The sequence below is a fragment of the Plectropomus leopardus genome, chromosome 22, assembly GCF_026936395.1.
Source record: "Plectropomus leopardus strain MGB_pleo_1.0 chromosome 22, ASM2693639v1, whole genome shotgun sequence".
NCBI classification, from domain to species: Eukaryota; Metazoa; Chordata; class Actinopteri; order Perciformes; family Serranidae; genus Plectropomus; species Plectropomus leopardus.
The window spans coordinates 10,899,687-10,912,934 of record NC_142197.1 but is presented as its reverse complement, the minus strand read 5'-3'; the positions used below and the strand labels follow the sequence as shown (position 1 = coordinate 10,912,934).

The following is a 13,248-nucleotide window of genomic DNA, read 5'->3' as shown; positions in this document are numbered from 1 at the left end:
CCAAAATATTATTCTGCACTGCCCTGCTAAAAAGAAACTCGACGAATACACTCTCCATACATATGCAAATCTGCAACGCTATAAATATCTACGCACTGATCACAGAAAAAGCATAGAGAATGAATATGCAGAATGCACACACACATAACAATGCTTTATTTATTCATGTGATCGCAGAGGAACCTACACTGAGTGCTTTTCACATATAATCTAAATGAAATAAATTGGGGCTCAGACTGGGTAGATCATATAGGAGATTCCCCAAAAGGCAATTTCACCATCCAATTTACAAGCCACAATAGCTCAAGTGAAAGCTGGGTAGGTAATGTCTTGCTGGTGTTAGCGCTGCAAGCAATTATTCCAGAGGCTACAGGGTATGATTGCATAGGCTTGAAGAATGAGAGATGCTGCAGAGTGACTAGATTCTGATGCAGTGGAGGTAAAAGTGTGTGTTTGCTCAGTGATTGCTAAACTTAATGGCTTGTGTTTGGTAAAACTAATGGAGTGTGTGCATGCCTACAACAGAGGGGTCGCTCTGTCTCCCCGCTCTCCCGTTGTCCAACTCCTCAGCCATGACTCAAGCAGTTCAAGCTTGCTAAAAAAAGCACCACACAACTTCTTCTCAACGCCGTCTTGCTCAAACGGGGTTTATATTCAGCCGGCAGGAATCCAGGGAACTCACACAGGAGATAAACCTGCTCCTAACCTTTGACCCTCACACTCCTTCGCCTCCTCTCTGACCTACATTAAAACTCTGCAGTCGCTTATCTCTCTGAAATGGCCGCCACCATAGTGAGGCATGAGTGTGTGCAGACCGACAGCATTTAGGAAATGATAAAAGAAGTCAGCAGGCATAAATCAAAAAGACTGATAACCCTATTTATGGGTTTATTATGTACAGAGTACGATCTAAGTTTGGCAGCCAGTCTGTTGTGTTGTAAGTTGGAGACAGAATTTTCTATCAAGCGCAGTTCATGACCCATATCCCACCTGCGCATTAGTCATCTTTTCACAGGACACTGTGGATAAAAGAAAGAAAACAAAGATGCATGGGGACAAAAAGACAAAGCTTAGTCACTGCCTGCTCACACGGACTCAGTAAATCACTGTTTCTGGGAATCAGCACTGTGACCTTTTGCATGTCTAACGTTTATATGAAAAGGCTACTTTCAGTATATTAAAGGCGGTAGTACATGCTCTGGGAGGTGACGAGTGACAGTGGCATGTCTTTGTGGTAAAATTTACCTTTGGTTTATCATTCACTGCACTGTATTACTCCATCCAGAAGGACATTTCAGTAGCTGTGTCAATAAAGCTGTTCTTGTCTCAGTTCTCAGTCCTGATAATTGTGCCATTATAGTACATAAAGTTAGTGGTTTGCAGGTCAGATTCGGGTGGTTGATTAATGCATATGTTGGCAGGTCATGCTGTGTGGTTTTGCTCTCATAACAGACTGGGTTTTTGCGGGTTTTTAAAAAAAAAAACCCTGACCTGCGCACCACTACCACTTATTTATTATAACCACATGGCTAGTGATTATTTATCAAAAATATTGTTGTGTTGATACCTTTCGAAAACAAAATAGTCAATGACAATATTGTCACAATATAGATATAAAGGTATTTGGTCAAAGATATCAGATTAGATTTTTTTTTTCATATCGCCCTTACTGGGTATCATCCAAAGTTACAGTCAAGCAAAAATCAAACTCTTAAACTTTGAAGAGCACTTACAGAGAATACAAGAGAAAAGTCTTTTCATCATGTATTCAGTTCAGATGAAAAATAATAAAATGTTCTCAAAGTTAAACAACACAATTTAACTTATAAGTGCTTGCAAAAGAGGTCAGCACAGACTGAGCCTCTTCTCAACATTTACCCATCAATGAAACAACCATTAATTAATTCTACCTTTGCGCCTGAGGTATCTGAATGCAGACATTAGTTGTCAAGTAGAACACATTCTGCTTTGATATTCAAAATGATGCCAAATATGAAGGGGCCCTATTTTCGATAATTTTATACTTAAGAGGGAAAAGTCAGCAGAAAATTATTAAAGATGCTTTTGAAGTATTTTTGGTACCATGTTGTTAGGCAAAACTAAATGAAAATAAAACCTCACATTATCTCAAGAGAGAAGCCAACATCTTGTACAAACAAGAACCCATGAATAAAAAATGGAAATTGATTAACTTGCTGTAAATGGATATTTCAGACAGTGAATATAATAATAGTGAATTGTGGGTTTTTTTATGTATCTGCCTTTACTTTCCCCATCACTGATGCACATACAGTATTAACAAGGATGCCTTAATGATAGTACCATATTTTTTACTCTACTAGAAATTGACTTGGAATCCTCCTACTGTATTTGTTATAATATACTGATAAATATTACACAAGATAATATGTGTATTGGAAAATGCATCTCAAATTCCAGACTTTTCATTGATAATCTGACAATAATGTTATCTACAAAAAGTTGTGTGTTCAAGGTCTTAATGAAGATAAAAGGAATACCAAGATTTACTTCCGATTTATGTTAATGTATGTTTTATGGTGTTAATAATATAGGTCAAAATATACTGGGAAAATTGGAATATTGTACGCGCACACGCACGCGCACACACACACACACACAAATACCTCTTTAAACGTGTGTGTTTGCGTATGTGTCTGGCAGAGCGGGGGAAATAACAAATCATCTGGGTTTAAGAGAGATTAAACTGCATTAGGAACAATGGGATAGAAGAGGACACACGCACAGGCGTACACATTCATTCATACACGCAGCCTACTGAGGTAGCTACTCTCACTTCACACTCAGAGACTATTAAAGTCACATAGTGTGCTCACACGTCAACACACACACACGTCCGTTTCCTAGACTGAGACCATTTCTCGGCTGGCGACAGCTCAGCACCGGCCTTTTGGTCATTGTGGCATCTCGCTCTGATTGGTCGGCACTGCAGCAGCCTCTGGGGACCCGCGGGGTTGTGAAGATGAGGTGGCTGCTAAGAGACTGAGTCACAACATGCAATGCTCTCCGCTCACAACATCACCCATGCACACTGGTGACAGTTACATTAAGACAAGCAGACAGACTCAAGACAAACACTTTGCTCTCATTTCCAATCGAGTTCAGTCTTTTTATCTTTCTGCTGCATTGCTCTAAAACATCACGCTCTATATGTGTTTCACTTTTGTAAGCCCTTGCAGCTCTTTTGCTCTGCAATTAACTGTTTTTGCACAATTTAACCGTTCGGCTAAAACATTATACTGAAGCATGAAATGAGCAGTAGCAAATCCATTCAAAATCGACAGCGCTGGATCAATCATCTCTTAGCTAAACACATATCATTACTGCAACTGTGTGCAATAATCAGCTGTGGAGACTGACGGTTCATGCTTGACCTTGGAAACAATAGATGTCAAAACAATCTCACCATGAGGTTTAGTTGCTGTTTTAAGGTTTTCGTATCACACGACCTTCCTCAGTAGATATATTGTAGATATTAAAATTTCCTTTTTTTTGAGCACTTGAAAGCATTTGAAGAGAATCTCTCACACCTGAATGTGTCACAGGTGAGAGAAACTCCTACACACTGTCCCGTTTACTGTTGATATATCTATTGAATGAATCACACTACGTTTTGGTCTAGCAGACCTTCATCGTGTATGAAGGCAGCATCAGAACATTTCTACATATATACAGTTAGAGACTGCCTCAAGTTTTAAACATCCAATCAGAGGACTGCTGAGACTAATAATCACCTGAAACTGCTTTGCACAATAAGCCAGTCAAAACATAATAAATATCATCATTCATCATCATGAACATCATCCTACAATAAATACCTGAAAGTTCCTTAAGTGGTCACAAAACATAAGAATCTGAATAAATGGCGCACTGAAAACAAATCTTTATTGACCTATATCACAATGTTGTTTTAATTTAAAGGCACAAGTATATTTAAGTCATCCTATTAATTTTCATAGTTTTTTATTATTTTACTTTTTTCTGTATTTGTTTAATTATTTTTTCCTTTCTTTTTTGTTAGTGATATTACATTGTTGTCATCTGTGTTATTATTCACCTGAAATATAATTAAAAAAAAAAAGAGACCTGTGTGACACCTGGCCATCTTGGCTTTCAGAGACTCTAACAGGCTTAGTTTTAAAGCTAGAGTGAAGATACTGGTGTCATATGAAACCAATAAAATATATGAGATATGAGATATTTGAATGAAAATGGGTTGTATGGTTACCCAGGAGTCTTTCTTTTATAGAAATACCAACTTTGTACTGGTGCCATGCAGTTTTGGGCAAAATACATAAAGTTCTTTGTATGCACTAGAGATCTGTTATTTTAACCTATTGTATTTGACTTTTTCTGCTTATGGGGTCCCTAAACAGTCTTGAAATAGCATAAATTGGGTCTGACTGGAAAGCTGAGACTCTAGTGGATTCAATGAGCCCAGTTTTATTTATGTGCGATGATGTTAAGCCCCATAGGAGCCATTATGTTGGACCACTTTTTGAAAATGACCTCACAGTATAAAATGAGCTATTGTGATCTCTCGGGTAATCACAGCATCATGAAACTTTACAAGAATGAACTAAAGACCTCCAGAGCAGAAGTCGCTGTAAATGCAATTCTTACACAAATCTCTAAATATCCAACATTTTTTATACTAAATCACGGCATTGTGACCATTTTTATTAAATCATCAAGTGGTCGAAAAAAGCTCAAATTTAGCAGAAAATCAGTGTATCAAATGGTATTAAACACAAAAATAACTGACACAATTTCACTGAGCGTGGGAATGGCCATTGTATACTTCCGTCATAATTCTCTCAGCCCCTATAAACTCCAAACATTCAACGTTTGAATAGGCACCTAAGCAAAACAATGTTTATTACATAGATATGACTAGAATTAATTAATCTTCAGATTTCCAGCTTTCAGATGATGATTCATCCCTCAACTCAAAAGAACTAGCAGGATCACAAATGGACAAATTATAATTTACCTTGTACCTTATGTATGCCACTTCTATGCAGCATTTAGCTGCTGTCTCCCCATAAAGTTCCCCTGTCCCCTTTAAAAAAAACGACAAAAATGGGTCTGTAGTGGGTCTTAGAAGGTTAAGGACATCTTATCAATAAAGTTTTATGAGTTATATTTTTAATAAATACATAAGAGAAAATGTTCCTCATACCTGACTTGACATATGTGACTCCCCTCAGTTATTATTTGAACCACAAAGTGTAGATCTCAGTAACTGTGCAACCACACTACCAAGGCCATGGAAAAAAGTGGTAGGGACAGACTTTTTAATTTCTTGGCTCAGTGCTCTTATTCATGTGGATGTGAAGTGAGACGACCAGACTGTCAACTTCACTTAGAGGGTATGTTCATCCACTTTGGCGGAATAGGTAAAGGGACAGTCGCTTTGTGTTTGGGCATCAGTTTTGACAACACACAGATAAATCACTGCTGTCATTCATATAATCTCTACCTGCCCAAATAAGTTTGGCTTCCTGAAGATAGTGTCGTTTCCAAAAAGACTGCTTTCAGACTTCTCAAACGCTGGTTTAAGGGATATGGGTATATTGGTTAGAGAATACTGACATTTCTCTCATGTCTGTACAGAAAATATGACATCATCACCACCAGATGGTTATCTCAGCTTAGTATGAACGTAGAAAAGAGGGAGAAACAGCTAGCCTGGCACCGTCCAAAAGTCATAAAAAGTCTAACTAGAGCTGCAAAGATTACTGGCCTACTGATTAGCTTATGGACAGAAAAATAACTGACAACTATTTTAATGACTGATCAAGCATTAAGGTCATTTTTCATGCAAAAATGGCAGACAATGCCTCTCGAATATAGTGATTTTCCTGCTTTCTTCGGAGGACATCACATTGGGGAAACTGGGATGGACATTTTTCATTATTTCCTAACATTTTAATAGACTAGACTATTAATCAAATAATCTAAAAAAATAATGGGCAGATTAATTGCTGATGAAAATAACCATCAGTTTCAGCCCTAAAATGTCGTTTACCAAAAGAAACTTTTAAAAAAAATGTATTGAAGCATTTTCTTCAGTAAAAAAGTGCAATCTAGTACATCAAAATCATTGATATTCATGAAATTTTGAATATTTCTCTTGAATAGTTGAATTTTTGTCCGCCACTGCATGATGAGGCACTCTTTCTGGTGACAAAATGTGCTTGAATCTTGACCACAGAATTCAGAAAAATTAAAATGAAAAAAGAAATTTGAAAAATTAAATTGAAAAATCTGGAAAAAAAAAAAACATATTTTATAAGGCCCTACAACAGTGACCAAGGAGGGAAGGGCTTAGCAAAGGATCAATTCCCAATATTTAAGTTAGAGCAGCCAGTCAGTATGTATGCTTCTTGACAGGAAGAGCACTGTACTAAAACTTAACCAGTTTAGAGTCTAAATTACAAACCCATGGTCATGTTATTATTAAACTAATTATAGCATAGAGACAAAGCATCAAACTCTGTTGCCACTGACCAAGACACAGCTCAACTTATAAGGGCTATAGAAACTCAGCTTATAAAAAACAGCTTGTTCATGCTTTTGTGAGAGAGACACTTCACTTGAACAGTATTCAAGTGTTGAATACCGTCAGAATACTCTGTTTTTATACAAGGTCACTTTATAGTTTGTCCAAAATGAGATTATCTTTAATTGGCCTTTAATGTGAAATGAGGGGAATAAACAGGCACACACACATGCACACACACACACACACACACACACACACACACTGTGGCACAGACAAAAAAGAAGGCACACTCTTTCTTTCTCTCTGGCATTTCCTATTTCTCCTTCCATCCAAACAAGCCTGTCGGAGCTGCAATTATGGGAAGGAAACTATGTATTTATAGCCAGGCGAGGATCAACGGCAGAACAACTAGTTGTGTGGCACGGGAGACAGTTATATTTAACATGCTGTGATGTCAACACGTGGCTGGTACGTTTCCATGGTTTCTCCTCCGAGACAGGGCGGGCACTTTCTTATCAGCGCAGCACAGAGACAGATGAGGCGGCGAAGGAGAGAGAGACGGAGACACACAGACAGATGCGTAGACAGATAGATCGACAGCCAGACTGAAAGGGCACGAGTAAGAGAAAATAAAGACAGGAACGTGAGGGTTTAAAAAAGGAAACACAAACAACATTTCTACGTCATGGACAGGCTGTATAGGACATTGTTCGGCTCACACTATACACTATATGCTATTCAGTCACCTTGAACTGAGTACATATGCAAGCTTTCCATCACCTTAAGGCCATAACAACCCCCCACTGAATGGCGTGTCAAAACAGCCACCCCTATTATTTTCTTTGCACAAACCCACACTGTGTCATGGCTACGCCGCCCTACACCTTCACGCAAATGTCCTGTTTCCAGCCCGAAAAAAATGCATTTTCCCCCCTACTTGCTTCCTGCATTTACATCCTTACTACCATTGCAGCTCTTTTTCTCTGCTTGCATCCAGTGTTGCTTGATGTCTGAGCTGACACTGGACAAGGACCGGTATGTAGTGAGGTGACATTTGCGTCATTTTCTTCTTGCCCTTCATGCAATAATCGTACTGCTTTTTTAGTGTTTTTTTCAAGTGGCTGAACAAGTTAGTCGTGCTGCTTTGCAGCGCAGACACAGAATTCGAAATACTTCCAAACAACGGACGATTATTTTCATAGAGGGACACACTTTTCATCTTGTGCTCCAGATATTTGATTTTTGTGTTGCCATTCTGCTGCCTGTTATATATTACTCCTCTACTCTGCACTGCAAACAGAACAATGAGGAAAGTTTTTAACAGGCTGTCACTCCAAGGTGCACGTACAGTAGCATTATAGCTGTTTAGGAAGCACTTGATATGTTGCAGAGTTTTTTATCAAATTTTAATTGTCCACATTGCAGTCGATCACATTCACCGCACTGTGGGAAGCCAAAACTGGGGTCAAGATTAATATTCAAGTAACAGAACAGCCCTAGTAATGTTGGGAAATTGATGCAAAAGTGTTTCTTAAGCTTAAGAGAGAAAAAAATGTCCTTTTTATATAGAGATGGCTCTATAGGGTTACCACAAAGTCCAAAGTTCTTTACGCCGCCTTTGCATTTTTACACAGACCCAAACAACGGCAGCATCATGCCACCCAATGTCTGCATCACGTAAACAAAAGAGGCATGACAGGCAGGATATTTAAAACAACAACGTCTACCTCTAGTGTGACAATTAACATGTATGGTATGTTGTGCTTGTTGTTGGGGTGTGTGAGCTGTATACACACTGATTTTTTACAATTTAAATTACTAATGGATAAATAAAGTTATTTGAATTTGAACAAACCCATTGGCAGTGTTCTCTAAACAATAATAAAAACGGCATAACAAAGCATTAACAATAGCTGACCCTCCCTGTTATGTGCAGCCATTCTCATCCTCTGTTCGAAGCGCAGGGTTCCCCGAACCTTATTGTGTCCCAATTTGTGGACATTTATGACCACTGTTGTTCTTCTTTGAATTAGCTGCTAACTAGCTGCTATTTAAATATCCTGCGGTGGGTCACACACACATAACTCATCAAAACGTTACAAACACTGGTGCTGTTATTACCTCCAATGTTGGATCAAAGTTGAGAAAATTCTGTCCCTCTATTCTGCAGATGTACCTTTTGTACAGAACAGTGTAATATTCCCGACGTGAACAGAATGTGTAAAAGGGGCTATTGTGTAACAAACTCCTTCCTACTGTCTTTCCTTTCTTTCTCACTCCTGCTTAGTCCTCTTTCCTTCCCTCCCACTTGCTTCTACTCTTTCCCTCCCTCTATCATTTAAGGTTATTTGCGATGCTATCTGCAGCCTGATAAAGGTTAAAGAGGCTTCTGGCTGGCAGCACCTTCAGTCTCCAGCTTGCTCGGCATCTCACAGTCTCCGCTGTGATAATCCCTTGCCTCGCCGCTGCACTGTGGATAAGTCATGGAAACGCTCGAAAACTTGACTCATGGTGCCTGCTGCTGCTTCTCCTGCCTCTCCTCAAAAAGCTAAAACACACACCATCTCTGCAAAGTAAATATGATGATGGGAGCAGGCAGTGTTGATACACACCACAAAGCTGACTACAGTAATGAACCTGAGCCATTAGCTCCTTTTATCAACACACAGCTAACAAACTATTTTATATTTGCCTCGGGTGAAATGACTGTGTGTGTAACTTGCACTTTTAATAGGCCTACAGTAGGTGTCAGGGCTCATGTCATGCCAGCACATTATGTATTCTATAAGGCTGCAGTGACAGATCCCCGAGACTCCAAGGCAAGGCTGTGTTATCTACAATAGCACAGAGGGTTGTGTGGATTTAGCTGGAATGGGCAATAAACTGAGCATGGGAATCGGAGTGAGAGCTAGGGAGAGAGAGCTCCGGGGAGACGGAGAGAGGACTAAAACCTAAAAAATGCAGCGATTAGCTAAAGCTCCTTAACCTAACTGGTTTCATTAGCAAGACGCTACAGAGGATGAGAGGTGTCATGGCTGAGGATGCTCGGGCTGGAGGAGGTGCTACAGTTGCTAGCAGACAAGAGGCAACAGTTAAAGAAGCAGGGGGAGGCTCGGGCTAGAAAAAGAGGAGGCAGACACATATGGAGCATCACAATATCGATTTCTGATATTTTATCCATCTCTATTTACATAAATGGGGTAATAACATTGTGAAAGCATTTTTAATTCATCCCACACACTGTGTTATTGATTAGAAAAGTACTGTAGGTATGAGTCAAACCCTCTCAGTCTCAAACCTGGATAACTTTCACAAAGTGGGTCTTTATTGCACCACTTTTATGCTGGATTGCATTACATGTAACACTGCCTGTTTTGTAATTCAGAGTGTATATTTTATTCACTCTGAGCAGACAGGTGCACGAACAGGCACTTTCATAAAGCGCTGCATGAAAATCAGAGAGTGTGGCAGCTTTGCAGAATTTTGTTGTTTTATATAATATATAGATATATATAGATTTTATTGTTTTCAATTGTCTGCATGTTTTTTATTGTTTGTTTTGTATGTTTTTAAATTAGCTTTATAGCTAACTCTGGCTCAACAGCTGTGTTGTGCACGGTCCCTGTCAAATAAATGAACAAAATAAAAGGCAGCAAAAGACACGGTGCAACCATGATCTTCTTTTATTATTATTATTATTAATATTTATGATATGATTATAATAATGTAATCATATAATAAATCAAAAGGTATGTCAGATAGCACTCTTTTCTCTGTACTAGGGATGTTAATTTAGAATATTTTGGTGATCGATAGCTGACCCATGTTAACCAGCCGTTAACTAACTGTTAACTGTGTTAAATTGACTCCATGCTCCGCTGTCTGTCCCTCTCTCTCTCTCTCTCTCTCTCTCTCTCTCTCTCTCTCTCTCTCACACACACTGTTCGTCCTGACAATAGGCTACTGCTCTGGGAGTGTATGCTTCACACTGGGGACGTTCAGAGTCTGCTGCACACACACACACACACACTTACTGTTAGCATCACATGACGAAAGTTACCTACTGGGTTTAATGATTTTTGACATTTATGACATTTATTTTGACCGTACTGCGTGATTAATAAAATCTTATCTTATCTTATGATAGAGCTGAGTTGTTTTGGTGTCAGTGTGAATTTTGTTGGGACCATTAAACAGCTTGGTTTTGGATGCTTTCTACAAGCAGATGTTTAACTGACTGTTCTGAGTTAACAGTCAACAGTTAATTAATAACATTCTTTGTACGCGACCTATGAAGCTGCAGCCAGAAGCTGAATAGCTTAGTTTAGCATAAAGACTGGAAACATGAGGAACATGGCTCTGTCCAAAACCAACTTAATCCAACTACCAGCATCTCAAAAGCTCACTTTTGGATTAGCACTGAAGTGAACATTCTGTATTTGCAACTGGTTGTGCATTTCCCAAAATGTCAAACTACTTCTTTATAAGGGCTCACTATCATAGTGGTGTGACCTGGATCAAATGCAGCCTTTTGTGACACAAGTCCTGCAGTGACAGCGCACATACAGGTTTCACAGATACTCATGATTTATAATGACAACCAGATTTGAGAAGTGATGTAAAGGGGATGACAACAAATTCTAAAAACATTAGAGGAGATAGTGAGAACCCTTTGCCTTGCCCACACTTTCCTGTCGACACTGCGCTCCATTTCTATCTATAATCTCCTGCTCAGCCCCGGTGACATGACTCTCATACACAATTACATCACACAGGCTACTCAGGGTGCCCTCGAGGAGGAGAGGACAGTGAGGGCGGGAGGAAAGGTATTTGGAAGCATGTGAAGTTATACACAGAGTTGAATAACGCTCGGAATCAAAAAGTACACCGATGGTACACGGCAAGTTTTGTTGTAAGAGTAGTGAGGAAAAAGGGTGAGGTTTGAAAGAAATCAAAAGGTGAAATAAGGAGATGAAAAGATGCAGCAAAGGAGGAGAGTCACAATGACTGAATGACAGAGTGACAGAGTAAATCAGGACAGAAGAACAGAGAGTGTAGAGTGAATGGATGCTGGAGAGCAGCCATGGTGAGTGATTCACATCTATTTTCCACCAGCAGGCAAATGAATCGCACAGTCAAAAAGAGAGAAAAAAAGTCATCTCAAAATAGTTTCCCTCTCGATTATGTATGTATGTGTGGCTTTTTCTCCCTCTGTAAGACAAAGGGCACACATCAAGGGCGTTTTATTACCAGGCACGTGAGTCCCATGTGCTGCTGCTGCTGCACAAAAATAGATCACAAGTCTCCTCCAGCGGAGCTTTGCCTCATCAAAGTAAAGCTATTCTCCGTAAATGCTGATCCATAAATAAACCACTTGGTGGAGAAGTGGAAATAAAGAGAGTCGGGAAAATCTGAATGAAAATGGTTGAGTGACAGGACCCTGAAGCATCTATTTGAGGAAGTTCATGAATAAGCCAATTATGTATTCACAGGAATGATTCAGTTATTGATTGACCTTTGGATTGACAATGCGTGCACACAAAGAGGCTCTAAGTAAACAAATACAAACAGGCTCAATAAAAGTAGATCCCCTAGAGCAGCAATGCTTAGGGGCCACCCATACATGTTTCTAGGATTTAAGGACATTTCTAGGATTTAGTGCGTTTCTAGGATTTTAGGACCTTTCACGGATTTTATGATGTCTCTCGGATTTTAGCACATTTCTAGGAAATTAGGATATTTGTAAGATTTCAGGATGTTTCTAGGACTTTAAAAACTTACTTGGATTTTTGGATGTTTGTAGGATTTTAGAATATTTTTAGGATTTTAGGACATTACAGGCTCTGCTAGTATCTCTGCCAGGGGGTGCAGGGGATCTTCCACTGACACTAATTTTTGTTAAACAATCTGAATTTTGATGCTGTTTTATGAACTCTGTTGGCTTTTGTATATTAAAAGTACAAAAGTAATTCCCAGTTCACTTTATTCTTTTTGTGAAATACAGAATGGTTGGGGGCCAGCCAGCACCGTATCAAGGGCCAGAATTGGCCCGCAGGCTGTAAGTTAAGTATCACTGCTCTAATTCATCTTTAAGAGGAGGTTATGATGCACATCTTAAGCAGAGTGGAAGTAGATAAGCCCATGGCTAAAGTGTATGTATTTAATGTAACACCGTCTGGTTATAATGGCCCTTCCTCGCAGGTGAGTAAAGGTAGAAACAATAATTTAGCAGTGGAAGTTTGTCATCTGCAAGCTGTCAGACAGCACAGCACTAAATGGGTTATGTAAGGATGTTGTTAAAGTCAGTGGATAATTGAGCTGATGAGGCTGACATTTGGAGCCTGGAGACGAGGGTATGGTGTGTGCGAGGGAGGGGTGTGTAGTGGAAAGAGATGTAATTACTTTGTATGTTACAGAGGAGAAGGAGCCAGGCTGAGGGACTCAGATTCTGATGTTCACATTGGCGACATCTAACTCTGGCTGGTGTTGGAGTATATATATACAAAATAGAGACACTCACACTTTATTTGTAGCTCAAAGTATCCTGCATATTTTGGAAAATTTTGTATTTCTGTCAAGCATAAAAATGGATAATAGCAGGTCTGCATATAATGAGTATTTTCATTTTAGTATTCAATCTTACTGGTTACAATGGTACCGAATGTCCACCACAAGTCTTCTTATAACTTGCTTATCCAATA

The 13,248-nt window shown here is 39.3% G+C and overlaps 1 long non-coding RNA gene across 1 annotated transcript in view; it reads right to left on the bottom strand.

Moving 5' to 3' along the window:
* Nucleotides 1-13,248, bottom strand: part of LOC148185870 (uncharacterized) — a 102,912-nt gene that overhangs the window by 63,262 nt on the left and 26,402 nt on the right. The gene's annotated exons all lie outside the window — the stretch shown is intronic.